At 41.4% G+C, this 26,755-nt stretch overlaps 1 protein-coding gene across 1 annotated transcript in view; it reads left to right on the top strand.

Annotated features, from left to right (window-relative positions):
* ATF7IP (activating transcription factor 7 interacting protein) overlaps positions 1-26,755 on the top strand; it is a 287,553-nt gene continuing 260,798 nt past the window's right edge. Inside the window, exon 1 of the mRNA XM_087723261.1 lies at positions 1-285. The gene's annotated coding sequence lies outside the window, so the exon portion shown is untranslated. The remainder of the gene's footprint in view (positions 286-26,755) is intronic.

Raw genomic sequence — 26,755 nt, 5'->3', positions numbered from 1 at the left:
GGCTTGTCCTGGCCTTTTAGCGCCTCCTACTGGCGACCGTGAAGGAAGCGCACGACGGGGTAAGGGAAACGGGGGTCCCGTCGGACACGGTCGAAGTCGGGGTTCCGTTCCTTGCCTTCAAGAAGCCGAACAGGTGCCACACCAATCGCATGGACAAAGCAACGATATATTCTTGGAGCTCGCTGCCTTGCATTGAAATCAAGCGGAGGACTGAATGGTGGCAGGAAGTGGGAAGACACTGGCAGCTAAGATCCTTGTGTGAACAAGTGGTGGATTTGAACCGTGGTAAGAGAATGTTTTGCAGTAGCGTTCTCAGGGCTTTTTCTCAGGATTGAGCTAAAAGTGCTCTCTCTGCCGAATATTGTGCTGTCTGTATCATTGTGGACTAAGTAAGTAAAGGGGTTCATAGATTCCATGAGTTTGTTTCTTCTGCCAAGGGCAACCAGATCATTGACAATCACTTTCCTTCACATGGAGTTGGATAGGAGAGTGCCAATTAAGGCGGATGCCTAGAGTGATGGATGTAACTACCTATCCAGTGCCAGGTGTTAAGTGGGGACATGGAATAAAGTGGGGAAGAACTCCCCCAAGATTCCTCACAGCTTGCCCTATACATGTGTTGCCTGTCAGCCAGACTGGCTTTGAACATGGCTATAGCTTTCTTCTGAAATACAGATCTAAACTTGGGTTCAAGATTAACTTGGCTGACATGTAACAGGCAGAAGGTGGCAAAGTATGAAAGGAGTGGTCAATAACAACAAAGCTCCATTCCCAACTAATGCTGCAGGGGAATGACGCTGCTGCCAATGGATGACCAAGAGTTCTGTTTCAGCCCCATGACCAGAAGTGACTGGTCTGGAGAACAAGCCATACAAGAGCATCATGCAGTGGTAATTGGTCCAAACGAAATAACAAGGGTATCCATGGTATCTAGTGCTGCCAAAGTAGTTGCACTAAGTCCGGGGTGGCGAACCTATGGCATGCGTGCCACAGGTGGCATGTGCAGCCATTTGTTAGGGCACGTGAGGCATTGCTCTGTCAGCTGACCAGCATGCATACGCACACTGGCCAGCTGAGTTCATCCTTTTTTTAAGCCATTTTTCGCCCTTCCCAGGCTCCAGAGGCTTTATAGGAGCCTGGGGAGGGCAAAAACAGCCTCCCCCCCCCCCCCCCGGAGGCCCTACAGAGGTTTCAGGGGCTTCCCTGAAGTCTCCGGAGTGCAAAAAAAATGGCCCTATGGGCAAACCAGAAGTTCAAGGACGGACTTCTGTTTTTCTCGTAGGACCAGTTTAAGCCCTCCAGAGCCTTCAGGGGACAAATGGAAGTCACTTCTGGTTTGCTCGTATGGCTGTTTTTAGTCTTCCGGAGCCTTCAGGGAAGCCTTCTGAAGGTCCCTGAAGGCTCCGGAGGACTAAAAAGGCCCTACAAGCTCATAGGGTCATTTTTCATCCTCCGGAGCATTCAGGGAAGCCTCAGGAAGGCCCCTGAAGGCTCCAGAGGGCTTAAATTGGCCCTACGAGCAAACCGGAAGTCTGTTCCTGAACTTCTGGTTTGCCTGTAGGGTCGTTTTTTTGCACTCCAGAGGCTTCAGGGAAGCTCCTGAAGCCTCCAGAGGGCCTCCAGAGGGGCAGGGGAGGCTGTTTTCATCCTCCCCAGGATCCTATAAAGTCTCTGGAGCCTGGGGAGGACCAAAAAGCATACAAAAAATGGGAGGAGTGTCTGTCATGCACGCATGCGCACTGGGGGGTTGTGCATTGCATTATGAGTGTAGCACGACACCACCACCACCGCACTCCCCCTGGTAATGGTACACGAGCCAAAAAAGGTTCGCCATCGCTGCACTAAGTGGTCATAACTAATTGTGGTTATTGCTAGTCACAGAAACGGCACTTACCTGAAATTGATCTTGTGCGAACCTCCAAATGGAATAAAATAAAAATAGAACAAACTACAAAAAATACAACCCCACAAAATCCTTTATCAGCAGAAGCAGATGAAAACTTGTAATGGGCTCAATGGCAACAAAACTAGCAATGCAGAACCTGGAAGTGTCTGGCTGTCTTTTCTAATTTAAACTGATCTTCTGTGTATCACTATTCTAGTGAGCCTTCGAGTGTGCTAAATTCAATAAGGAGCTCGCATAAGGCCCAAAAAGGTAGGTAATGCACAGGTAAGATACCTGTGTGAAAACCATGCGCCTCGTCTCTCCTATTGCACAAGCCAACATTGCCATAGAGAGCTATGCCCAATGATTAAAGGGAAAGGTTGTACCCAGAGCAATGTGTTCTGACCCAGGCTTAACAGAATCACGAAACAGACGCCTTGTCCTGAAAAATAACCCTTTTTTATTTGGTTAATGTGAATTCCTGGCATTCACATCCAGAAAAGTCCTGGCAATAAGCCTTTCAAGGTTTAATTGCAAAAACAAACCTTATCAGTCCTTGGACAGCTGCCAGGCCGAGTTTCCAGTCGCAAAGCTATAAAATGAAATACCTGGCAAGGAGTCTCAGATAAGCAAATCTTCACACTAATAAGCGAACTAATTATCTCCCGCAAACACCACTCCCCCTTTGCTCCTGTGGGAGGGGCCATTCAGCATCCACTTGTGCCTTCACTTCTGAGTTGACCTGTTTCTTAGTTGTTTCCTTCTCCTGACAGCTCTGCACATATGCACATCTGGAACAGGCTCCAACTGTTCTTCTGCCCCACTTATCTCTGATTTCAAAGGCAGCTGATAAATGTCACATGCCCCATCTTTGCATCTGATGCAGAGCACCCAGTAGAGCCTTCCCCAGACTCCAGGACTGAACTGGCCCAAGTTCCTCCCCAACCTCCTTACTGTCTGAGTCTGCCGCCAGCATACAACATAATGTGTCAACAAGAGCTGAGCAGATCTGAACTCCATCACACACACACACACACACAGGGGGGGGAGAGGGAGAGGGAGAGAGAGAGAGATATATACAGAAAAGACACACTCCCTGGCTCCCACTAACTGATATCTTGAACTACACCAGGAAGCATGCTGGAAAACAGTGCAGCCCTTAGAACAAAGGAATAACATAGGAAAAGCAAGACATACCCCTTATTTGCTACTACCATGTTCTGGAGCAATTGAAGTTCTAGAAATTCTTCAAGGGGAGCTCCGTGCCGATTATGTTACAATACACTTGAAGGTGATCAAAGTCTGAGAGACAAGAGTAATGCCTCCTGATCCAAGAAAGGTGCTATTGGTGCGCACCACAAAGCTATGCAATGACATCCTGATCACAGCTGTCACCTGCTCTTTGAACAAGAGACCAGGAAGATTGCATCAAGTGGCTGGCTAAGGACAGAAATGCACAGTTGAATAGCATCAGCATATTGATGAACCTCACCCATGCTGTCAAATGATTTCAGGTAGTTCTCAAATATGACTGCAATTAAGTCCAGAATTACAGTCATAAGATATGCCAACCATTAAGCAGGTCAACACATGACCAATTCAATTTTATGACATTTTTTGCAACAGTTATTAAGGGAATACTGTAATTGTTAAGCAAATCCATTTTCTGCAATGGGCATTTTTTTGCCTAGAAACTGAAAGTAAATGCTGGCTTACACCAGTAAAGTTGTAAATCGAAGTCTTGTAACCATGGGGCCATGCAAACAGCCTTAAGTGTGGTCACATGACCATAGGTGGAGCCTGGCCATTGGAACCTCAAAACCAGGTCTAAAGTATCTTTTTTGGGGTCCATTATAAATTTGTGTGGCCCCTAAATGATTGGTTATAAGCTGAGGACCACCAGTACTGCAATGCAATCACTTTTCCAATTTCATGCCATACATATAAAGAGTTAAATCAATTTATAGTTCAATATGACGCCTGATGACTTCATGAATATCTTGTTTTTTTGGCAACCATAAAGAAATTATTAGCTCTTACCTTCTTCAAGGATATTAACTATATTATTGGAACAAGGAAGTGAAAGAATAATGTGATGAAATCACAGATGTTAAGGAGGAAAAGAAATTGCCAAAGCCCAAGAAACAGAAAAATCAAACTAGATGTCAGAACAGAAGAAATTGCAAAAAAAAGACAAGAGAAACCAAAGCCAAGAAAAACAAAGATCTCAACTAGGAACTTAATAACAAATTTCAGAGAGTTGTTAGAAGAGAGAAGATGGAAAAATGAGGAAAGTTTTCCAAAAGATCTCCAAATTCAGAAGGAGGCTTCAAACTTGAATTGGAATACTAAACAATGCCAAGGACACATGATTCAGAGAAAATGAAACAAGGGTAGAAGGAATATAGTGAAATTCTATATAACTGGGTAATCACAGCTAAGGTATCTTAGATTAGAACAGGGGTCCCCAACCTTTTGGACCTCAGGGACCACCATTCATAATTTTATATCCCACAGACCACTAATACGATCTGCCTAATGACTGGATGGGTGGGTGTGGCAAGGTGGTCATATGACTGGATGGGCGTGGCCAACTTGATGTCACTCATGTCGAGAGGTGCCTCGCCTGCCTCTACTCGCTCCTCTCCTCCCCGCCACTCCTTGCCTGCCAACCCGGTCTTCTAGGAAGCAGTTGTTAGAGCTAAGCAGCCATCATGAGAACTGGCAAAATAGCTGGCTCAGTTCAAATTGGATCTGACCAAGAAGGCTTAGCAGAAGCACCTCACTGAGGACTACGAGCATAGGCTTTCCAAGCAGAGGGAGTGCAAGGCCAGGTACTGGCGCCTGGAGGTTCACTGGGCTTAGATAGTCAGCCAGTTCCAGGCCATGATGCAGTCCCACTGAAACAAGGCTCTCTGACTCTTTGCCACCAGCGTAGTTTCCCTCCAGCCTTCACCCAAAGCCCTGCATCAGGAAGCAGTAGCAGACCCCAAGTTGGAATTTCTGCTCCTCTCTGACAAAAAGACCCTGAAGGGGGAGACTCTCTGCAGCAACACAAGCATTCATTGCATGTATCCGTCCAAGGGGGCGTAGTTTGAAGACCCCTAATTTAGTGCAATATAAAAAATTCAAATAATTTTTCTGCGGACCACAAAACTTTTCTTACGGACCACCAGTTGGTCACCACTGGATTAGAAGATAGTCCCTAGTTCAAGATTTGTAATATTAGAAGATGAAGTTAGATCAGTACTCTGCTCATTAATTATTTGGAAAGTTATAGGAATTGTCAAAATATCTGAAAAGATATGGCACACACCAGAAGAAACAGTAAAGTTCTAACCGAATTATCCCAGCACATCTGAAGAACACTACAAAGCCAACAGATTAGAAGACATCAGTCCACATACAGATATCAAAGAAAGAAGACTTAATGGTGTGTGCAAATTATTGCACAATACCTTTAATTTCACATACTAGCAAAATAATGCTTAGATTACAGCCTTGTATGAAAATGAAAATGAGAGCTTCAAGTCTGTTTTAGAAAAAGCTGAGGAACCACATATTATTGCTGATGTGCGATGGATAATTAAAGAAACCAAAGAATTTATAAAAATAATTCAATATGTGCTTCACTACTTACACAAAGGCTTATGATTGAATTTATCATGTCAAGCTGTCAGGTTAGGAAAATGGAAATACAAGAAAGTATCATTGTTCTCCAGCATAGGACAGGAAGTTGTTGAAACAGACTGGCTCCAGATCATGAAAAGATCATACATATTGAGGGAAGTTATGATGGTGACATTACTCTAATTCCTGAAAATGCCAATAATCTGTAAATTCTAGTCAGGAAAATCAAGAATCATACAGAACAAAATGGAACCATCATTAATGTACAGCAACTTGCTTAGAACTGACAGTAAAGGCATTGAAGTAGTGAATAACTTCAGCTTTTTAGGATCAATTATTAACAATAAAGGAACCAAAGGAACCAGAAATATACTGCACACTAAAATTGCATAGCAATGAAGGCTGAGGAAAAGGTACCCAGATTGACAGGAGTTTTACACCTACAAAGATCAAAATGGTGCAAACTATAATATTCCCTGTAAGTCTATGGAAGAGACAGCTGGATTTAGAAGACACAGGATAGAAAGAGCTCTGATACCTTTGATCTTTACTGTTGGAGAAGACCCTTGAAAATACCATGAATAGCCAAGAAATCAAACAAATGGATCACTGAATAAATCAATCCAACTGATCACGCTCAAATTATCCTATTTTGGACACGTTATGTGATTATACAACTCCCTTGGGAAGCCTATAATGCTGGAAAAGATAGAAGGAAAGTGAAGAAGATAATCTATAGCAAGGTATTGTTATTTGCGAAGTCGTGTTTGACCCATCCTGACCCCATGGACAATGTTTCTCCAGCCCTTCCTGTCCTCTACCATCCTCTGGAGTCCATTTAAACTCACCCCTGCAGCTTTGGTGACTCTATCCAGCCACCTCATTCTCTGTTGCCACCTTCTTCTTTTGCCCTCAATCTTTCCCAGCATTAGGCTCTTCTCCAGTGAATTCTTCCTTCTCATTAGGTGGCCAAAGTATAGCAAATGGCAAAATTGATGGACCCAATTACAATGATGAGGAAGTATCATTGAAATACACAAAGGTGTTTTCTCAAAAAACAACTGGACTATGTTTTTCCCTTGAGGAAGATGTTTCGCTTCTCATCCAAGAACCTTTTTGGATAAGAAGCGAAACATTTTCCTCAAGGAAAAAACTTAGTGCAGTTGCTTTTTGAAAAAGCACATTTGAGACAACTATGACTTGGATGACTGAGAATCTTCATATATATCACTGGAATACTTGAAAAGCCAGGTTGGGTGCAGATCATTCGTTCTGTAGATCTGTGTTATTGCTAACCATTGACACTGATTTAATGGCAAATAATATATGAATTTAACCTTCGGGAATGAGTTCCCTCCATTCCCAGTAGAGTCGTAGTATTTCCTGGCAAAAATTAATCTGAATAACATATCACATTGGCAGAACATATTTTTGGTACAGATATATTGTTATTGGTTTGAATCATATGTAATATGCTGGATATATACAGTGAATGAATACATAAATCTCTATCACTGTCAAAAGGTACCATGTGTATTATGTTATACATGCTATATACTTGAACAAACCATATCTGTCTGAAATTAAAATGTATGTTTTAGTGAGATATTTTTTATTTCAAATATTACTAATATTGATCACCAATTTTCCATTTAAGCAATGGCAAAACAAAATTACTAAATTCATATAGTAAGGGGAAAAATAAGAATGAAATATAAACTGTTGAGGATGTGAAAGAGAAAGGATTGGATCTACCACACTTAAAATTATACTTTGATGCTCTTTGGTTTGGATGAAGGATTGAGTGACCTTAAAGAATAAGAGGTTATTAGATTTGGAGGATCATGAATTGAGATTGAGTGGCATGTTTATTTGTGGTATGCAATCCTAAAGTGAACCCAGATTTAAAAATCATTTTGTTGGACACGCTATCCTAAGAGTTTAGAACAAATATAAAACAAGGCTGTCACCTAAATACCACTTTTGCTTTGTTTAAAAAAATCAGTAAGACCAATCTGATAGATCTACAGTGAAATAATACATTTTATTTAAAATGGACCAAGTTTGAAAAGGAAAAAAAAATTGGAGAGGGCATGTTTGCTATTGGCTCACATATCTACAACTAACAAAAAAAAATAATTAATTTAGATAAGAAATGCCACAGTTTTGAACTGTCAAGAAGTGAATATGAAATTGCATTGTGTACTAATCATGGACATATTTTTGCTAAGGTTTATAAAATATTGAAATTGAATTGGGAAAAAGAATATGTTAAAGATTATGTAAATCAATGGGCAAAGAATTTGATTATAATATAAAGATTGATCAGTGACAAAATAAGTGGATAAATGGATTGAAGTTTACATTGAATTATAATTTATTTTTTTATAATAGGATCTGGTATTTAATGCCCCAAAAATTGTCCAGATGTATAAAAGACTTCCAAGTGCATTTTGAAATGCAACTGTAAAGGCAGTATTTTTAATCATACTTGGTAGATTTGTGACACAAAGAAATACTGGGATCAGATGTTTATCTTAATTCAGAAGATTCTTAAAATAAATATAAAAGCAAAATCAGGGGTTTTCTTTTAAGTTTGATGGATGAAGGGCTTGAAAGAAAATTTGAAGATTTATGGTTTGTCACACAGTCAGCCAGATGTTTAGACTGGATCTGGCATTTTTATCAACTTACCAAGTCTTTCCCAAAGGCCTGGGATAGGTAGTTGTGGATGTTTCGTGGTATTAATGGTATGGTCATAGGAGGTAAGATGTTCCAAGTAAAGCTGCCTTTTGCAATTCACCGATGGTGGATTTGTCAATGCTGATAGTGTTCAAATGGTGCTCCAATTTTGGGATGCACCCAAGGCATCTATTACTTTTGGTACTACCTTTGCTTTCTTTTGCTACAGTTATTCTATTTCTATTTGCATGTTTTTGTATTTTGTTATAGTCTCCAGTTCTCTTCTGTTCTGATATCTCCAGGTTTTGATTGCCACATCAACTAATCAGACTTTTTTGTCTTTCTTATCAATAATTGTTGAGTCTAGGATGTGGCAGGTGCTTATCTGTTTCATTTCTACAGTCCCAGAGCACTTTAGCTTCTTTTTCTACGACTTTTTCTTGCTTGCAGGCAAATGGTGTTTCTTACAGATCCTTTAAAGAATCATTATTGCTACTTTGACATGCCATTGTTTCTAGTCAGTCTGCAACCAGATTTAGCCCTAAAATCTCTTTCTACAACTTTCATGCTCTTAGCCAGTGCCAGGTCTTATTCTTATCTGTTTTCCCTGCTACTTTTTAATGTATTGGCCATGTAATGTTTTGTCTTTGCAGACCTTTTTTCTATTCTTCATTTGATATTTTTTGTAGACCAGTTCGGTCCCTCCAGCACTCAGTAGGCCTTTCTGGTATACTAGCTTCAATGCACCTTCTTCACCTTCTTCACTATCTTTCAAATATTTTTTGAAATATGCCCCTTTTTCTTCTTCAACTGTTTGATGTACTTGCGACATTCCATGCCCAGCTATTTTCCTTAGTAAGTAGTCTGTCAACATCACTGCGTGGATGAAGGGCATGATTCATTGTATTATTTCTTTATAGTCTTCCTATCCAGGGCTTTTGATTTTGCTTGAGTCTAGTGCACTATTCCAGATATGTACATATGTAATGACTGGAATTGACAGATGTCAATTGCCTTGATTGTATTTCCTCCACTCAGTTGGACTTTAAGATTTTCTTCACTCTCTTTATGCATTTACTCCTAACCTTTTTTTTATTTTTACTTCAGTGTGCTTTATATTGTCAGCTTGAAGGATACAAAGTTTTTGTAGTGATCGTCTTCATCCAAACTCTTGATGTATTTCTATAGGACATCTTGATTCCTTCAATTTCTAATAATTTTCCCCTTTTGGTTGTGAGCATGGCACATAAGTATAGTCCAAACTCCAGACAACTATAGGCCAATTGCCTGCTTACCAGCAACTGTCAAATTGATAACCAGTATAGTAGCTGATGCAGTTCAACAACATCATTTCTACCATAGAAGAAAGGAAACCGTCCAACCAGGAAAGGAACAAAAGATCAACTCCTAATTGACAAGATAATTCTGGAAAACTGCAAGAGAAGGAAGACCAACTTGAATGTAGCATGGATTGATTGCAAGAAGCTATTTAACTCCCTGCCACATGATTGGATAACCAAGTGCCTAGAAATAACAGAAATAAAAAAAATCATTAGTTTTGTGCAAAGATCAATGGCCCAATGGAAGATGGGGTTACAGGTCATTGGTAATAAATTGGGTGAGATTAATATCAAGAGAGGAATCTTTCAAGGAGATTCACTATCACTGCTACTGTTTGTTTTGCATTGATTCCTCTGTCAACAAAAAGAACTGAGGATATGGTTATCAAACATCCAAAACATCTGCCAGGTTATCCCACCTCCTTTATATGGACAATCTGAAGTTTTATCATGTTGACAGCAGCAAGAATGTTATGCACACAAAGATGGAAAGACACACTAATTCCCACAGCAAAAGAATGGATGGTAAGGGTGATGGAGTTGACGGAGATGGCAAAATTGACTGTTATAATTAAAGATAAGAATTAATTTAGTTTTGTTTCCATTTGGAAACCCCATTTTTTGAAACTGTAAAAAAATGGAACTTTCATTTTAGTAATGTCTAGAATGACTTTAAAAATGTAAAGCAAAAATGTTAACATTGTAAATATTTCTATATACTACTATATTGAAAGAAGTGGGAAACCACTTCTTTTTTCCCATTTATTTCTGAATTTCTCTATTCTTTAACTTTCTTAATTTTAATTTGTATTAGTATTGTATCATACAATAAACTTTAATAAAATATATAAAAAAGAAAAAAACATATCTGTAATTAAGTCATATTAAGAAATAATTGACATAAGAACATCTAAATAAATAACTCAGGAATGTATATTTATCATTTCTACTATCGGTCTTTGAAATTTAAAATTCTAAACAGTGCCGCAACTGTCATCTATCTGTTGGACGTATTGCAGAAAAAAATTCACTAGGCTTGACAATAGATGAAGGGAAATGAATAAAAAGAGGCAAAGAAACCTGAAAGTTTCTGATAAAAATGGAGAACATTGATTCCATTGTCAGAATAGAGGGAAAAAAACACAATAGTCTTGGTTAGTTTTATAGAATCTGGGGCTTTTTTTTTAGACAATGGCCAACACCCCAGAAAGCATAGCCATTGGATATGTAGCTGGTGATAATAATAGAAATAGTCCAATAAATATACTAAATAGCAGGCGCTGCTAAGTCTATGCGCACACCTCGTTTCTCTTGATAGGACAAAATGCAATAGCAGTATTTTATACAGGCACTATACAATGGTACACCAATAACTGCATAAGCTTATATATTTTACAAAAAGAAAAATAAGCATCCAGATGTTCAAAGCAGGAAAGGGCTACATCTCAGCAACTGCTTAACATTTTATTTTTCAATTTATGTCTGAAAGATATATGTTTTGAATAATGAAACTGGAAATGGGTCATTAATCTATTGTTTTTTAGACAAAAGAGGAAAAATCAAAGATGTTAGCGTAGCTTGGAGTGGCAATATGACGCTGCTCGACGCCACCAAACTCCCATAATGTTGAGAAAATTCCAATCAGAAAACTTTAGAATCCTGAAATTCACACTATAACATTTTGTTACAGAATGCCATGTGTCAAACATTTGTGACTTTACAATGTCTATTTCAGTGACAAAAATGAATCTGAAGAAAATGATACTATAAAATGTTATAAATCTTATTTATAAAATCTTGTATGACTTTATAAAAATATTATTTTTAAATATTTGTATTTATGGCTATTTTGTTGCAGTTTTTATCTCAGCTAATTGTCTATTCATTGTACATATATTGTTTTCTTTACTCAACAGAAATAAAACACAAAACAAAAACAAAATGAACATCTAACACTAACAATGAAAAGGGGAAAAAAATCTTGTGTACAAAATAAGAAAAAGGAAAAAAATCCCAAATGATAAATAGATCTAATATTAAACATAACAAAAAACCTAATAGGTTCTCCTCCTCTTACATAATGGGTTTACAAATAGTTATAAGCTTTTTCATCTATACTTATCAAAAATGCTACATTAAATAAACAAATTTTCCAGATGTGGATATCTATCTGTGTAATAAACAAGTCAAACCAACATCTAATGATATATATGCAAAAGAAAAAAACCAGACAACAGCTTAACCCAAGCGTTACCCCAATCTTCAAATTCCTCTGATTAATGTTACTTTTGGTTGATTTCTTTTATTGTTGGTAACCACCTAGAGTCACTTGTTTGAAATGTGTGACCATATGAATTGAATAAATAAATAAAACAGCAAATATCCTCAGTATTCACAGGCAGGAAAAGATGCAAATTATGCCACATTGATCATTATATCATTGCATAAATAATGTCTTTGCTGTTGCAAAAATGCATTTTAGGTGGAGATAGCTTGAAAGGAGATGTGTACAATAAGAAAATATAGGGATCACTTGGTCCATAATACTCTCCTTTGGTCCTCAAAGGCATACTTTTTATTTGAACAAATTTTAAATTCTGTTTTAAAACTGCATTCTTCCTCCATGATAGGATTTATACTTCAACACAGAAGCCATATATGTTAAAATAATTTATTTTACACAGTTATTTGCAACCACAGGGTTAATTTTGTATTTATTTAAATGCTTGTATACTTTTAAATTTTTTACATACCTTTAACCCCCCAAAAAACTTCCCATAGTGGATTACAAAGATATATGCAATGTATTTTACTGTAAATAAAATTTTATCGTCTAGACAATAGTCTAGTCAATCTGGTCCCTACCACCCACTAGCTGGCGTTCCAGCTTTCATGGTGGGCAGTAGAGGTTTGCTGTAACTCTGCTTTATAGATTTTATAAAGTAAAGTTACTTCCCTACTTTATAAATCACGATTACCGTAGAACCGGTGGGTAGTTAGAAAGTTTTACTACTAACAGAGATACAAAAGTGAGCGGTAGGTATAAAAAGATTGACTACCCCTGATCTAGACCAAGGGTGGGGATCTATGGCCCTTTCCACAAATCCTAAAGGGGCCACCTTTGATCTAGACAGTGGCAGAATCTCAGGTAGCCTTGAACAAGAAGAGTCCCTTCACTGAGTATCTGACTGCTTATACAAACAGCAATCTTATCTTGGAGGGCAGGAGATGGAACCTGGTGGAGTGAATAGTAGAAATACTTGCAGAATCATTAGCAGATGGACTACATCTCCAGATCATTGTGTTCAGGCTTTCTTTTACAAGTAGGCAGGAGAGTTTGGGGAATTAAATGTCTGAATCAGTACAATGACACCTATTGATTTTTAAATGATAGTTGAACTTCTACTATAGCAATAGTAATACTACGTAGACTTATATACTTCCCCATGGTGCTTTACAGCACTCTCTGAGCAATTTAAAAGGTCAGCATACTGCCCTCATAATCTGAGTCTTCATTTTACTGACCTTAGAAGGATGGAAGGATGAGTTGATCCTGAGCATGTCAGGCTCGAACTCTTGGCTGTGGGCAGAGTGAGCCTGTAATACCACATTCTAACCACTGTGCCACCATATATATTATGTTTCCTCTAAAAGCACAGGTAACAAACTTGCAGCATTACATTGCAATCACATGATGTATCACAACGTTTTTCCTTTCATGGAGCTGGGGTGGGCGTGGCCTGTCTGTGACTCATTCTGCCTGTGGGCTGCCATTCTGACACCTCTGCTCTAAAGGAAGAAACCTCCAAATTTAAGATACCCCTCATCCCCCCCGCCAAGATTAGACAGAAGTTATGAAAACCCTTCATCTATCTTTTTTTTAAAAATTAATATTTTCAGTTAATGTAAAATGTAATTGATTTGGGGAGCAAAATCTATTCTTCCTTCCATCTTCCTTTTCAGGGAAATATAACCCACAGCATCTCACTACTAGCCTCAATTACAGGCATTTCTCTATTATAATTATAGTAGCAATTAGTAAGATATATATCCCTGCAGTTCCATGGCACTGTGGACATAGCTTTGAGAATTATTTGAAACCAAACCTCTCTTGCACTTTGTGCAGTGACAAGTCTTAATTTATACCTACAATCACTATAACAGCATATTTATTAAGCAACATAACTTGTAATTATTGACTGTCACTACCATTCCATACCTGCAGGTCCTGTTTTCCATTTGACAGATTGAACACAGTTATTCTTTCCCTTTTCAAACAGGGTAACACAATCGGCTTTATCAACAATTCTGCTTATATCGTTGTTGCATAACATTTATGTTGTGTGTTTTAAAAGCACAAAGTGGACATTTTGTTCTGTTGGATCTCATTGAATTCCACAGGATCCTAAATGTTCAAGTGGATATCCTGGATGGTTTCTTTACCTAAGAAGGCAGGAAAATTATAGCAGTTAAAACCTTATATATTTATATGAAAGGCAGAGAACAAACGTTGAAAATAAATTGCACAAAAAGAGCTCTGTCATCTTTTTTAAAAGCAGAAATTATTATAATGGCAAGTTCACCACTTAGAAAGATCAAATGCAAATGTTTAAAGAAAGAGTGCGGGCTACGGAAAGTTGTGTGGGCTTCAGACATTGGAAGGAAGGACTTTAAGATATATAGATCCTTTGCCTTAATTAGGAAAGTGGACTACTGGATTAGCCTTATTAGCATAAGGACAGCTGATACATTCACCACAGAAAAATTAGGGTAAAAAAGTAAATAACATTGAAATGATACATGCCATATAACTGACATAGGAAAGACAATTAAGCTGTAAGAAAGAAAGAAGAGTTCTTAGTAAAACTTGCAACCTATAATAATACATGGAATTAATAGAAATAAACGAACGATTAGCTAACTAAAGCATTCTATTAGCAGACTCAGCAGGGTAAGAACTGTTATAAAACACTGTGGCTACTTTAAGCATAAGTGTCTTAATGACTGGCTGGTATGACTAGGTTTAGTTTATAATTGTCATTGTAATTGTATTTTTAATATTATGACTAGTCCATATGTATCTGACCTCAACCAATTATAAAAATAATTTACACTTTAATTAATTATTTAATGTAGTAAACTTATATACTGCCCATCTCGCCTAGTCTATAATGTGTAGAATTAGACCGATCCTAACTTACCCTTTAGCCATAAACTATTATCTTTGGTAGGAATGACATAAGGGGAGTTTAAATCAACAAATAATTTTCCAAATATTCATAATGCCCAAATAAACAGTACATTAAATATATCATGTCTGGTTATCTGCCTTTTTTATCTTCATTCAAAAGTGCCCATTTGCAGGCAGTAGGAGAATACAAGTTATAGAAATCAATGATCCGGGAAGGGAAGGAAAAATTTATGATATGCTTCCTTAAAATTCAGAAATCCAACTTTTTGAGAACTTTTTCAGACCAGTTGAAATACTTGGAAAAGAATGGAAATATGGAGATAGATTGAAGGATTATAAATTAGTGGTTTTAGGTGGACAACATTTAGTGGATTTATAAAAATAAAAAAATGTATCAGAAGACAATTGTCCTAATGAAAATTAAGTAGGCTGTAAAGATAATTTAATATTCTAAACAGAGCAACACAGCCTTCACCCACCTTGTGCCCTCCAAATGTTTTATGCTACACTCGAGTTAGGTAATTGTAGTTCATTACATAGGAAACATATCAGACTGAGGAAGGCTTGACCAAAAAAATCTATATCTGCACTTAAATGTACAAATTATATAATGTAAGCCCACTGCTATATTCATATACATTATTTCTGAAGTTTTTCATGCAACTACACTGTTACCATTATATTTAGTGCCTCCTGTATCTGTTTAAATAGCATGTTATTTGCTCTGTGGATAGGGACGCGGTGGCTCAGTGGCTAAGACACTGAGTTTGTTGATCAGAAAGGTCGGCAGTTTGGCAGTTCAAATCCCTAGTGCCACGTAATGGAGTGAGCTCTCATTACTTATCCCAGCTTCTGCCAACTTAGCAGTTCAAAAGCATGTAAAAACGCAAGTAGAAAAATAGGAACTATCTTTGGTGGGAAGGTAACAGAGTTCCGTATGCCTTCGGCGTTTAGTCATGCCAACCACATGGCCACAGAGATGTCTTTGGACAGCGCTGGCTCTTTGGCTTTGAAACGGAGATGAGCACTGCCCCCTAGAGTCAGGAATGACTAGCACATATGTGCGAGGGGAACCTTTACCTTTACCTTTGCTCTGTGGATATATAAAAGGAACAAAATGCAAACTTTCCAGTTTCTGTGTTGACAAAATAGGCAAGTACTTCGACAGAATTAGAAATCCAGAATTTTAGTCATGTATTTGACAATTGTCACTGCTGAAATATTTGAAGGGGAGAAAAACATTAGTCTATATAAAGCCATATTACTAAAACACCCCTGCCCTGAACAGAATGCTTTAACTAGTACCCAAAATATATTGCAATCAATAGAAGAACTATTTAGATTCCAAATTATTTCAATAAATTATATTCACCTTTTTCTTTCATCATGAGACATTACCTTTCTGATTTAATCATAGTGTAATAAATTGCCTTGTCATAAAGAGACTCTGCATCTGTACCTCAATTTAGTATTTACACTAGTCAAGAGAGACTGCCAAACTGAGGAGGAAGCTTAAAAGCCTCATATGAATACATGTTTCAGGGGATAGGTGATTGGTATTTTGTAGCAATCGTATTATTACACTATATATTCTAAGCATAAACTTCCAAAAATATATAAACTTTCAGGTTCTCCAGATATCTTTATTAGGAAACATTACATAAAGCAGTAGGAGAAAAAGACTACTATTATTGAAAGAATGTAGACTGCATGGTCAGAGACAGAATATTAGAAAGAGCAAAGGTTTTAGATAAGGTTTTGTCTAATCTGTAATAATTTCAGGTAGCAGTCAGCAGTCACTTGAGATAAGTATACTTTTCTCAAGTACATATCCATATGTTAAATTTGCTTGCAATGTTGCAGTTGTGTTGTTTCTACTGAAAGAAATCTATCTAGATATTTGTATAGTTGTGTTTCTGAAGCAAAAACACATAATTTTGTTCACTTTTTATATTGTGTACACAGGTTATGAGGAACAATTAATCAACAATTCACAGCATTCTTTGCAAAGTGAAGAATATTTTCCAATATCTTAGTAACAGCATATTCCTCCTGTAATTGCCTTTTAGCTAGCTTACTACATATTTATTTACTCAATCATATTTTTCTAAGGTGCTATACAAATTTCTCTTGAGTGAAAGATTTATTCATTCAAATGTTTGTTTCCAGTAAACACAAACTGGCCCATATTTGTTTCTAACATCTGGTGATAGATTAGCTACTGAAGGTCCAGTTTTTCTAGGTTTGGAAAGTGTAGAATATCCAAGGAAATCATTTCAAATTCCTACTGAATACAAGAAGCTGATAAACTATAGTGTCAAAAGAGTCAGGCTTTGTCAGTAACTCAGGCCTACACATCTGTAATCCAATGTTGCTCAGCACAACAGCAAAAACTAAAGAAAAAGGCAGTTGATCCCTGACTTCAGCAGATGTGGTTAATCTCCCATTAATGTTTGTGCCTGTATTTGGTTTGTTCTAATTCCAATAATCACTATTCCCATAACATCTGTAATAATAATTAATTATAATTAATGTCTAGTCCAAGACATATTACACAAACATTTCAGAATATGAAATTACCTCCCATAGACTGATTAGATCGCACAGATTAGGCCTCCTCCGGATTCCATCGGCCAGTCAATGTAGGCTGGCGACCCCCCGGGGGAGGGCCTTCTTTGTAGCTGCTCCGGCCCTCTGGAACGATCTCCCCGTTGAGATCTGGACCCTTACCACCCTTCCGGCCTTCCGTAAAGCGACGAAGACCTGGCTGTTCCGGCAGGCCTGGGGCTGTTGAATTGTTCCAGCCCCACCCTAGGTTGTGATAGTTGTTGTAATTTTAAACTGCTGTTTTATTTTTTTGTATCCCCCTTCCCTTTTTTATTGTAAGCCACCCGGAGTCTTCTGAGAGTGGGCGGCATACTAAATAAATAAATAAATAAATAAATAAATAAATAAATAAATAAATAAATAAATAAATAAATAAATAAATAAATAAATAAATGTAGATAAAGGGAAATCTTTACTGGAAGCAGAAGGAGCAGGAATGACATCATAAAGTTGAAAAATGAGCTGACAGAAATTCTCTAGGTTACCAAAAAAAAGAAGTATAAGATGCAGGCTGAGATCTCTAGAAAAATCGCATTCTGAAACTTACAGAAGTACAATGATATAAGCAGCAGCTAAAGATTATTTCTGGGAGAAAGTGTTGACCAATACCACAAAAAAACTTTAGAAGTTGCAGGTAAATCACAGGAATTCTGATCCCTGAAGAAATGTAACATACTCTGAAGGTAGATCTCCTCTGGGGTATTGAATGTTTTAGCACAGAGTATAACTAATTCCTTTAGTTAAACGGAATTGTACTAAACCAGGCACTTGTCTTAAACTTGAGTAGTCCAACAACTCCTTACAAATGATCCTTCACTATAAGACTGAACGTTGTACTTGAATGATGAAAAGCAAAGTCAGTTAAGCTGAATATGGCTTTAATGTTGCATGTAACATATCAAAAACAATTCAGAAAACAGCATTCTCTGTCCTATTTCAGGTAGTCCTCAGTTTACAACAGTAATGGATTCCATTTGGGTTGGAAGTCGAGGACTACATTAAATGAAGTGGATTGTTAACAATCTTCCTGTCCCTGCTATCCCCAATGCATTTGTTAAATGAATGCACAGGTCGTTAGGTAAGCATGGAGAGACTCAGGGGTGGGGAAAACCAAAGGAAGCCTAGTGCAAGCCTCCCACACCTTTTGAAGTATCCCATGCTATGCCTCTTACTGGCTTCTCGAAAGACATATGGGCCTCCTTCATACCTCACTCTGTCACAATTGCATACTTACCTTTTGGAGATATTCAAAGCTCAGGAAGTTGGAGTAGAAAAGGCTGTTCCCTTGCTGGGCCACATGGCAAAACTGAGAGCAGAAATGCTGTCACTTTTGCTTCCCTTGCAATCCTTTCCTCCCCAGCCAGCATAAATTGGTACTATTTCTTCTTAGCTCCACCAGAACTAGCTTTATGCTAGCCTTACACTGGTGAAGCTAAAACAAAATCATACCTGATTTGGTCTGTTGCAATCCTTTCCTGTTGGTCTGCAATCCTTTGGTCTGTTGCAAGAGCCGAGGTGGCACAGTGGTTAGAGTGCAGTACTGCAGCCACTTCAGCTGACTGTTAGCTGCAGTTCGGCGGTTCAAATCTCACCAGCTCAGGGTTGACTCAGCCTTCCATCCTTCCAAGGTGGGTAAAATGAGGACCCAGACTGTGGGGGCAATATGCTGATTCTGTAAACCGCTTAGAGAGGGCTGAAAGCCCTATGAAGCGGTATATGTCTAATTGCTATTGCTATTGCTATTCCTCCCCAGTCAGTGTAAATCGGTACAATTTCTTCTTAGCTTCATCAGCATTAGCTGTAGTTTCTGAATGATCCTAGAGCAGGCCCACAGAGAAGCACATTACAGTAATCCAATCAAGAAGTGACCAAGGCACAAATGACTGTCTGAAGACCTTCCCAGTCCAGCAACAGGTAAATAGCTGGTGCCAATGTCAATCTGCACAAAAGCCTTGGTCTCAGTTGCCACCTATTTTTCAAACAGAAACCATGAATTGAAGAGGACCTCTAGGTTGTATATCAGTCTCCCATGGGGAAGTGCAAACCCATTAAAGACTAAAGATGAAGGAATTGGAGGGATCAAGCAAACATGCTACTCGGTTTTGTCAGGATTGCACCTGAGTCTGTTTCCACCCATCCAGGCCCACATAACCTCCAGGTACAGGCAAAAGCCATCATCACTTGATCAGCCTAGTGTTACAGTGTATAATTGGGAATCATCAACATGCTGGTGATGATGATCTGACCCCAAACTGACAGATCATCTCACCCAGCAGTCTCATGTAGAGATTAAACCAAAGGAAAGAGTTGACAAATGCTGTGGCTCTTTGAAGCTTTTTCTTTTAACTAATTTTTTGGAAGAAACCAAATGTCAAACAGAAGAATTGTTGAATTTGTAGCAGACAAAATATAGCAATGGTAACAATACTCAGCATTTCAAAATTTGGTTTCTGCCCAGTCCTAAAGCCTCTGAGATGTTAGAAAGAAGCTTTGTAAAAAAAGAGTATATCTCAGTTAGTCACTTATTTCAGGCATTAACCAGGATAATCTTTTTTTTTTAATGAGTTAAACATTTAGCTCATTGAATATCAGTATAGACTATACAACACAGAAATGGAACAGAATAAACCAAGCCATAAAATCTTATAACAATACAAGCAAAATTGTAAGTTTAAGAATTTTGGGCATAAAAATTAGCATAGTAAGGTATTATGCAAATGAATAAGATAATTAAATTATTTAGAATAACAAATAGTAAAATTACCAATCTAAAGTGTAGAATCATTATGCTAAAGTCTATCTATGGATAATTTATCTCTTGATAAAATAGTCTAATTAATATTAATATAACTAGAAAAAATGCAATTATGTAATGAAGAATAATATGTATAAAGTTATTGTGGTTTAAAAACTAAGGCTCTGAGTCCAATTATAGTGACTATCTATATTGTTAAAATGATTCTGGCAACTATTAATAAAAATAAGACACAAGTAAGAATCAATTGAAAATATAATTCATTGTTACAACTAATGACTAAATGGAAAGCGGCATTTAAAATGTTTCCAAATGAAGACTGTCTGGGGGGTGGTTTGAAGAAAAATTATGGCATATTGCATAAACTTTGAAAAGTATTTGGCTGCAATCACCAAAGTATAATCAGGTTGATCTGATAGTTTGAGATAGAAGGAATCAGTGTGACCATCAGGGTGTTTGGTAATGAGTCAACATAATAATTCCTGCCCAGCATCAGCCTAGAGACGGAGCATGACAATGTAGCACGCTCCAGAGTTTCAACTGTTCCTCCACCACATGGCACAATCTCCTCTCTAAAGGGATGCTGCAGTAACTCTCCTCAATGACTGCTATTTGAAAGTCACTGAATCTAGCCAAAGAAAAAACCCTTCTAAATTTAGGATGGTTATGAGGCTGAGTTATCTGGCTGGGTGAAGGAAATGTACCGAGTGTCTTAGAAAGATGTTTCTAAGCAAGGACGACCAATTGGATTGTAGCTCTATGTCAATGGCATTTTATTTAAGATTGGCCAATGCACAGTCATACCCCATCAGGGTGATGACTGCCCATGAGAAGCCATGAGATTTTAATTTTTCATGGAGTGCCTGACACCAGGGAGACTGTAAGCTGTCAGCCGTAATTAAAGGGGACAAGCCAGCTGGGGGAAAAAGAAGCTTAAGCCAGTATGAAAGAATGAGAATCCAGGTGGAAATTTCTATTTTGAGTAGACCAACTTCAGGACAAAAGTCCACATTTGGAACGCAGCAGGATGGAAGAGAGATCTCAAGAACTTAAATTGAACTCTTCAAAGGTGAAGAAATGACATGTAAGGACCTGACTGGATACCAAAGGGGAACTGAGCTCTAATCTTGCCTGAGAAGGCTTGCAGAGCTGTAGTATATGCTGGGCTCCTTTGAAGAAACAGAAAGATTGTGACCTGAGGCTGTTTTCTGCATGTTTAAGATGATATACTTTGTATGGGATTTGCATTTTCCCATGGTATGGAAAACAATCCCTATTTAAAGGTCTTAACTTGTTCTACTGGGTGACTGTTTAGCTATCAGACATATAGTTTAGGACATTTGGCAAATACCAGGACCTTAGTTTTTAAGTAGTTAATTTTTAGCATTTCTTGTTAACACCAAGTGTCCTTGCCTTTTCTTCAACTCTATTAACATTTTCAAATTTCTACAAGCCTCCAGGAGGCAGGAGGTAAGCGTTTGGCTGGGGGGAAGGGCCTCCCTCTTCGATCTCCTCAGGCCAATCTCGGAGGCTTGCTGTGCCTTAAAATGGCACAACACAGCAGCAGAAAGGCTCCAGGAGCCTGCTCTCCCCTCGTGGTCCCTGTTTATTATGTTCTTGCGAGTTTTTTTCGCTTTTTCGATTCCCTCGAGCTTAGGAACTGCCGCGGAGGTGTGGGTAATCGCCCGATGGCTAGGGCGATCTCCGCATGGCTCCCTCATATCCCCTCATGGCGCGGCGGCCATTTTAGGTGTGAATTGCGCCATTTAGGCCTAGCTGCAGGCTGCGCAGCCACGCTACATCAGGGACCGCTGAGAGGCACTTGGCCAGCCTAGGGGGGTGCCCACTGGCTATCTGCCTCTCTCCTACCAACGAATTTTTTCACCGATCTCCTGCGAGCAGCACTGGGGCCCTCGTCTAGGCAAAGGCCTCTGCCCCGGCCTGGGAGGCCTAATATAACTCGGGCCTACCTTAAAGGCCTAGGCCTCCCCTTATCCCTGCTGGGCCTGCCATCCACTGGCTTCAGGCCCCAAGATACTTCCAGATAGGACATGACTAACTCTTTATTTATTGTGTTATGATTACATTGTCCATGTCCTGATTAATGACATTTCTTCTTGTGTCTTTCCTTTGCAGATCAGCCTGCAAATTCTGCAGCTCATTTCTCGGCCTGCGCTTGCTTGCTTGTGCAATTGTGGTCATGGAGAAATCGGGACCTCTGTCCAGTAGACTGGGAGCCTCCCAGGGCCTGGACCAGGTTTCTTCCCCTTCCTTGGGCTGTGGGGCTAGGAGAGACAGGGCATCCATTCTGATCCCTCCTCTCAGGGCCCCCTCTGCTGCTGAAACCAGGGATGCCAACAGGCGCCAACAGGCTCTGGACCAGCAATTTGAGAAGGCCCGTCGCCGGGCGCCCAAGGAGACTCCCTCCGGGGATTCCTTTGTCCTGCCACTTCCGAGAAGGGATTTGACAGCCCTTATGGCAGAAGAGGTTGACTCTCAAAACCTGTCCCCGGACCGGTCTTTTCTGAGCCTCCTTCCCAAGCCAATTCTTGGTCCCCTAAGCAAGAACCAGCCCAGGAAACTGTTCCCCCAGAGGATCCACCTTCCCAGGGGGAGGGACCCATTGATGCTGAAGGTGACTCGGACCAAGATCCTGACCTATCCCCTAGAATGCAGGCAATAGTGGAACGTGCCATAACGAAGGGCATAGCTGATGCCATGCGGGCATGGGATAAACAGGTGACCCTTTCTGTTCACCCGACTCAGCGGGTGCGTCCTCCTTCCTTGGAGTCCTCCATTGTTAGCGAGGCCTCGGCCTTGGAGGCAACGGATTGCATAGAGCAGGGTCTGTCTGAGGATGAGGATCTCTCCCCGGATGCTCCTTCTTTCTCCGGCCTGTTCAAGCCCTGCTTGTTTAAGTCGGTCCTCCGCAAGGTGAAGGCCACCACCATGATAGGCATTAAGCCAAAGCCCACTCAACCACCGACTGATTTGACCCCTGTCAACGTGAATGCAGTCATGTTTGATGCCCCAACTTCCCACCAAGAGTTGGTTCCGGTTCCGGGCTTGTTCCTGGACCTTATCCAGCGTCGGTGGGTCAAGCAAGCCACCTTAACCTCTCCTAGCGGAGTGGACAAGAGATTGTACACCATGGAGCCTGTCCTGGAAGATCTCTTGGCTCTCCCGGTCGTAGATCCACCCATTACGGCTCTCACTTCTAATGCATCCCTGCCTGCAGACCTGTCAGAAGGCCTCAAGGCGGAGGACAGGAAGGCCAAAAAAGTCTGTCACAAGACTCATCTGGCGGCGGCATGGGCCATTAGGGCCTCATCTTCCACCTCATTTTTTAGTAGGGCCGCTGTAATCTGGTCACGTAACATATTAAATAAGATCCCCACAGGGGACGCCTGGCTCCATCAGGACATGACCAAACTCATCGCAATAGCAATAGCAATAGCAGTTAGACTTATATACCGCTTCATAGGGCTTTCAGCCCTCTCTAAGCGGTTTACAGAGTCAGCATATTGCCCCCAACAACAATCCGGGTCCTCATTTTACCCACCTCGGAAGGATGGAAGGCTGAGTCAACACTGAGCCGATGAGATTTGAACAGCCGAACTGCAAAACTGCAGTCAGCTGAAGTAGCCTGCAGTGCTGCATTTCTCAATGCCACCAAATTCGACTCTAGGGCTCTGGACGCGAATATCACTTTCCACCGTCTGCTCTGGCTCTGACATTAGCAAGCGGACCAGAAGCACAAAGGAAAATTGGCTTCTGCCCCCTTCAAGTGGTCTAAATTATTGGTGAGGTCCTGGATTCCTTTCTTATTGAATCAAAGGACAAAAGGAAGGTCCTTCCCCCCACTTCTAAGAAACAGGACCGCAAGTCAACGCCCTATGCGAGGCGGCAGTCCTTTCGGCCCTCAGAGCCATCCACGTCTACCTCTTTCTCTAACAGAGCAGCTGGGCAGCAGGGGGAGAGGGCTCAGGACAGGTCTTCCTTTTGTGATAGACAGCAGTTTGGTTTCCGCAAATTCAATCGCGAAGGCACCTCCAACAGGCCCTTCAGGAAGTCCAAGTGACTCCTCGAGCTTGTCACCCATCAGGGGCCGGCTGCAACTGTTCGCCTCCCACTGGGCCCAGACGACCCATGATGCTTGGGTCTTACAGGTAGTTCGGGAGAGTCTGTCCCTAGAATTCCTGTCTCCTCCTCCCAGGAACCTTATCAGGTGCTCTACTCCCTCATGTCCCACCGAGAGAAAGCAGATGAACCAGGAGGTTCTCCACCTCCTGGAGATCAATGCCATCAAGCAGGTGCCTCAGGAACAGGAAGGAAGCGGGTTTCCTCCATTCTCTTCCTGGTCCCGAAGAACTCGGGGGGGGGGGCGGAAAGCCACCTTGGACCTCAAGAACCTCAACAGGCACTGTTGGGGAAGACGATCTCCTGCCTGTCGATCGTCCCCTGGGCACGTCTCCACTCCAGAGCCCTGCAGTGGCTGCTCCTACCTCATCAGAAGGCCAACAGGAGCAACTCGCCAAGGCTGATTCCAGTACCTCCATCCATCGAGAGGTCCCTCCGATGGCAGACTTCTCCCACTCTGTTCAAGGGCCACCATGTTCAAGGACCCCGACCGGCTGGTCATCACCACCATCGCCAGTCTCGCAGGTTGGGGAGCGCACATGGATCATCTAGTGGTCCAGGGCAGGCGGTCCCCGGCGGAGTCACTTTGCAGCATCAATCTTCTGGAGCTGCGACCTGCGAGGTTGGCCCTCCGTCATTTCCATCGCCACATACGTCACCGTCATATCCTATTGATGACGGACAATGTCGCCACAAAGGCGCACATCAACTGCCAGGGTGGCACCAAGTCCAAAAGACTGATGGCAAAGGCGGAAGCCTTGGGACTCTGGGCGGAGTGGCACCTGGAGTCGATCCGATCCGACCACATCTCCGGCATGGACAACACCCAGGCGGACTGGCTGAGCAGGACCGCCATCGACTCCACGGAATGGTGGCTGGATCCTGCTCTGTTTCACCAACTGTCCCGCAGATTCGGTCTCCCGCTGGTCGATCTGTTTGTGACGAAAGCCAACACACACCTTCCGCGCTTCTTCTCCAGCTTCCATTATCCGGGAGCGGAGGGAATGGATGCTCTTCGCTGCAGCTGGCCTCGCGGCCTCCTCTACACGTTTCCTCCTCTTCCTTCCCTGTCTTCTAATCAAGATCATAGAAGAGGGGGCGGAAGTGCTGCTCGTGGCACCCCATTGGCCCCAGAGGTCGTGCTTCGCCAACTTAGTCAGCCTGTCGGTGTCCCCGCCGTGGCGGATTCCCCCGGAACAGGTCTCCCTCTGCCAAAGGGCCCATTGTCCATCCGTAGCCCCAGTGGCTACAGCTGGCCGTCTGGCATTGGAGGGGGACCTGCTAAGGGCTGAAGGTTGGTCAGACGACGTCGTCAACACCATTCAAGTGGCTCAGCATCCGTCGACAACTAGAATCTATGACTCCACTTGGGCTACCTTTGCCCAGTGGTGTGAAGACTCAGGGCTCGACCCTGTCACTGCTCCAGTGGCGAGGGTGCTGGACTTTCTACAAGGGGGCCTTGGGAGGGGCCTCGCTCCGGCCACGCTTCGTTGCCAGGTGGCAGCTTTGTCCACCGTTTGGGCCAGTGACCCTTCTCTTCCTCTCAGCAAGGTTCCTAGGGTGCACTGCTTTCTCAAGGGCGCCTCTAACATCCGGCCCCCCACGGTCCACCGTTACCCGACATGGAAACTTTCTGTGGTGCTACAGGCCCTCACGGGGCCACCGTTTCAGCCTCTCCAGACGGCTTCTCTCAAGCACTTTTCACTAAAGACTTCCTTTCTTATCGCCATCACCTCCGCCCGTCAGATCTCGGAGTTGGCGGCTCTGTCTATTTGCCAGGACTTATGCGTCGTCCATTCTGACAAGGTCGTTTTGCAGCTTGATCCAACCTTTCTCACCAAGGTCAATTCCTGGTGTTACAGTTGTCTTGCCGAACTTTTGCCCGCGTCCTTCCCATCCGAGCGAGCGCAAGTGGCACAAGCTTGACGTGCGACGAGCTCTGAAGATCTACGTCCATTGCATCTCAGACTTCCGGAAGTCCGAGGCTCTCTTTATCTCCTTCCAGCCCAGATCTCTGGGAATGAAGGTTTCTTCGTCTACGATTGGCAGATGGCTCAGAGCCTGTATCGCATCTGCGTACGAACTACAGTCGAGAGCGGTGCCCCTTCACATAACGCACAGTGCGGCGACTTCTGTGGCCTGGGCCACGCAAGCCCCAATCGAGGAAATCTGCAGGGCAGCCGCATGGTCTACACCATCTCCATTCATTAGACACTATAAGCTAGAAACGTTTGCTTCGGCTGAGGCGGCCGTTGGCAGGCGGGTGCTGCAGGCAGTGACTTCTTCTGTCGTACCCCGTGACTCTGATTCTGCCCGCCCAGATGGACATTAACTTGGGTATGTCCCATTGCTTGGACTCTCCAAGCAGTGTGCAGGAGAACGACCATTTGTCTTACCTGAAGGGTTCTTCTCTGCACATTGCGGGAGAGTCCAACCCACCCTGGTCTGTCTGGGGATACGGGGTCGTCGTGTCAACATGGTTTCATTCTACGGTCGTCTTCACTGCATCTCCACGGCCAAAGTGT

Source organism: Thamnophis sirtalis, unplaced genomic scaffold (genome assembly GCF_051295495.1).
Source record: "Thamnophis sirtalis isolate CommonGarterSnake01/CBP01778 unplaced genomic scaffold, rThaSir2_p1.2 scaffold_9, whole genome shotgun sequence".
In the NCBI taxonomy this organism is placed as follows: Eukaryota; Metazoa; Chordata; class Lepidosauria; order Squamata; family Natricidae; genus Thamnophis; species Thamnophis sirtalis.
The sequence above is the reverse complement of the archived record's forward strand: the minus strand, read 5'-3'. Positions and strand labels throughout refer to the sequence as shown.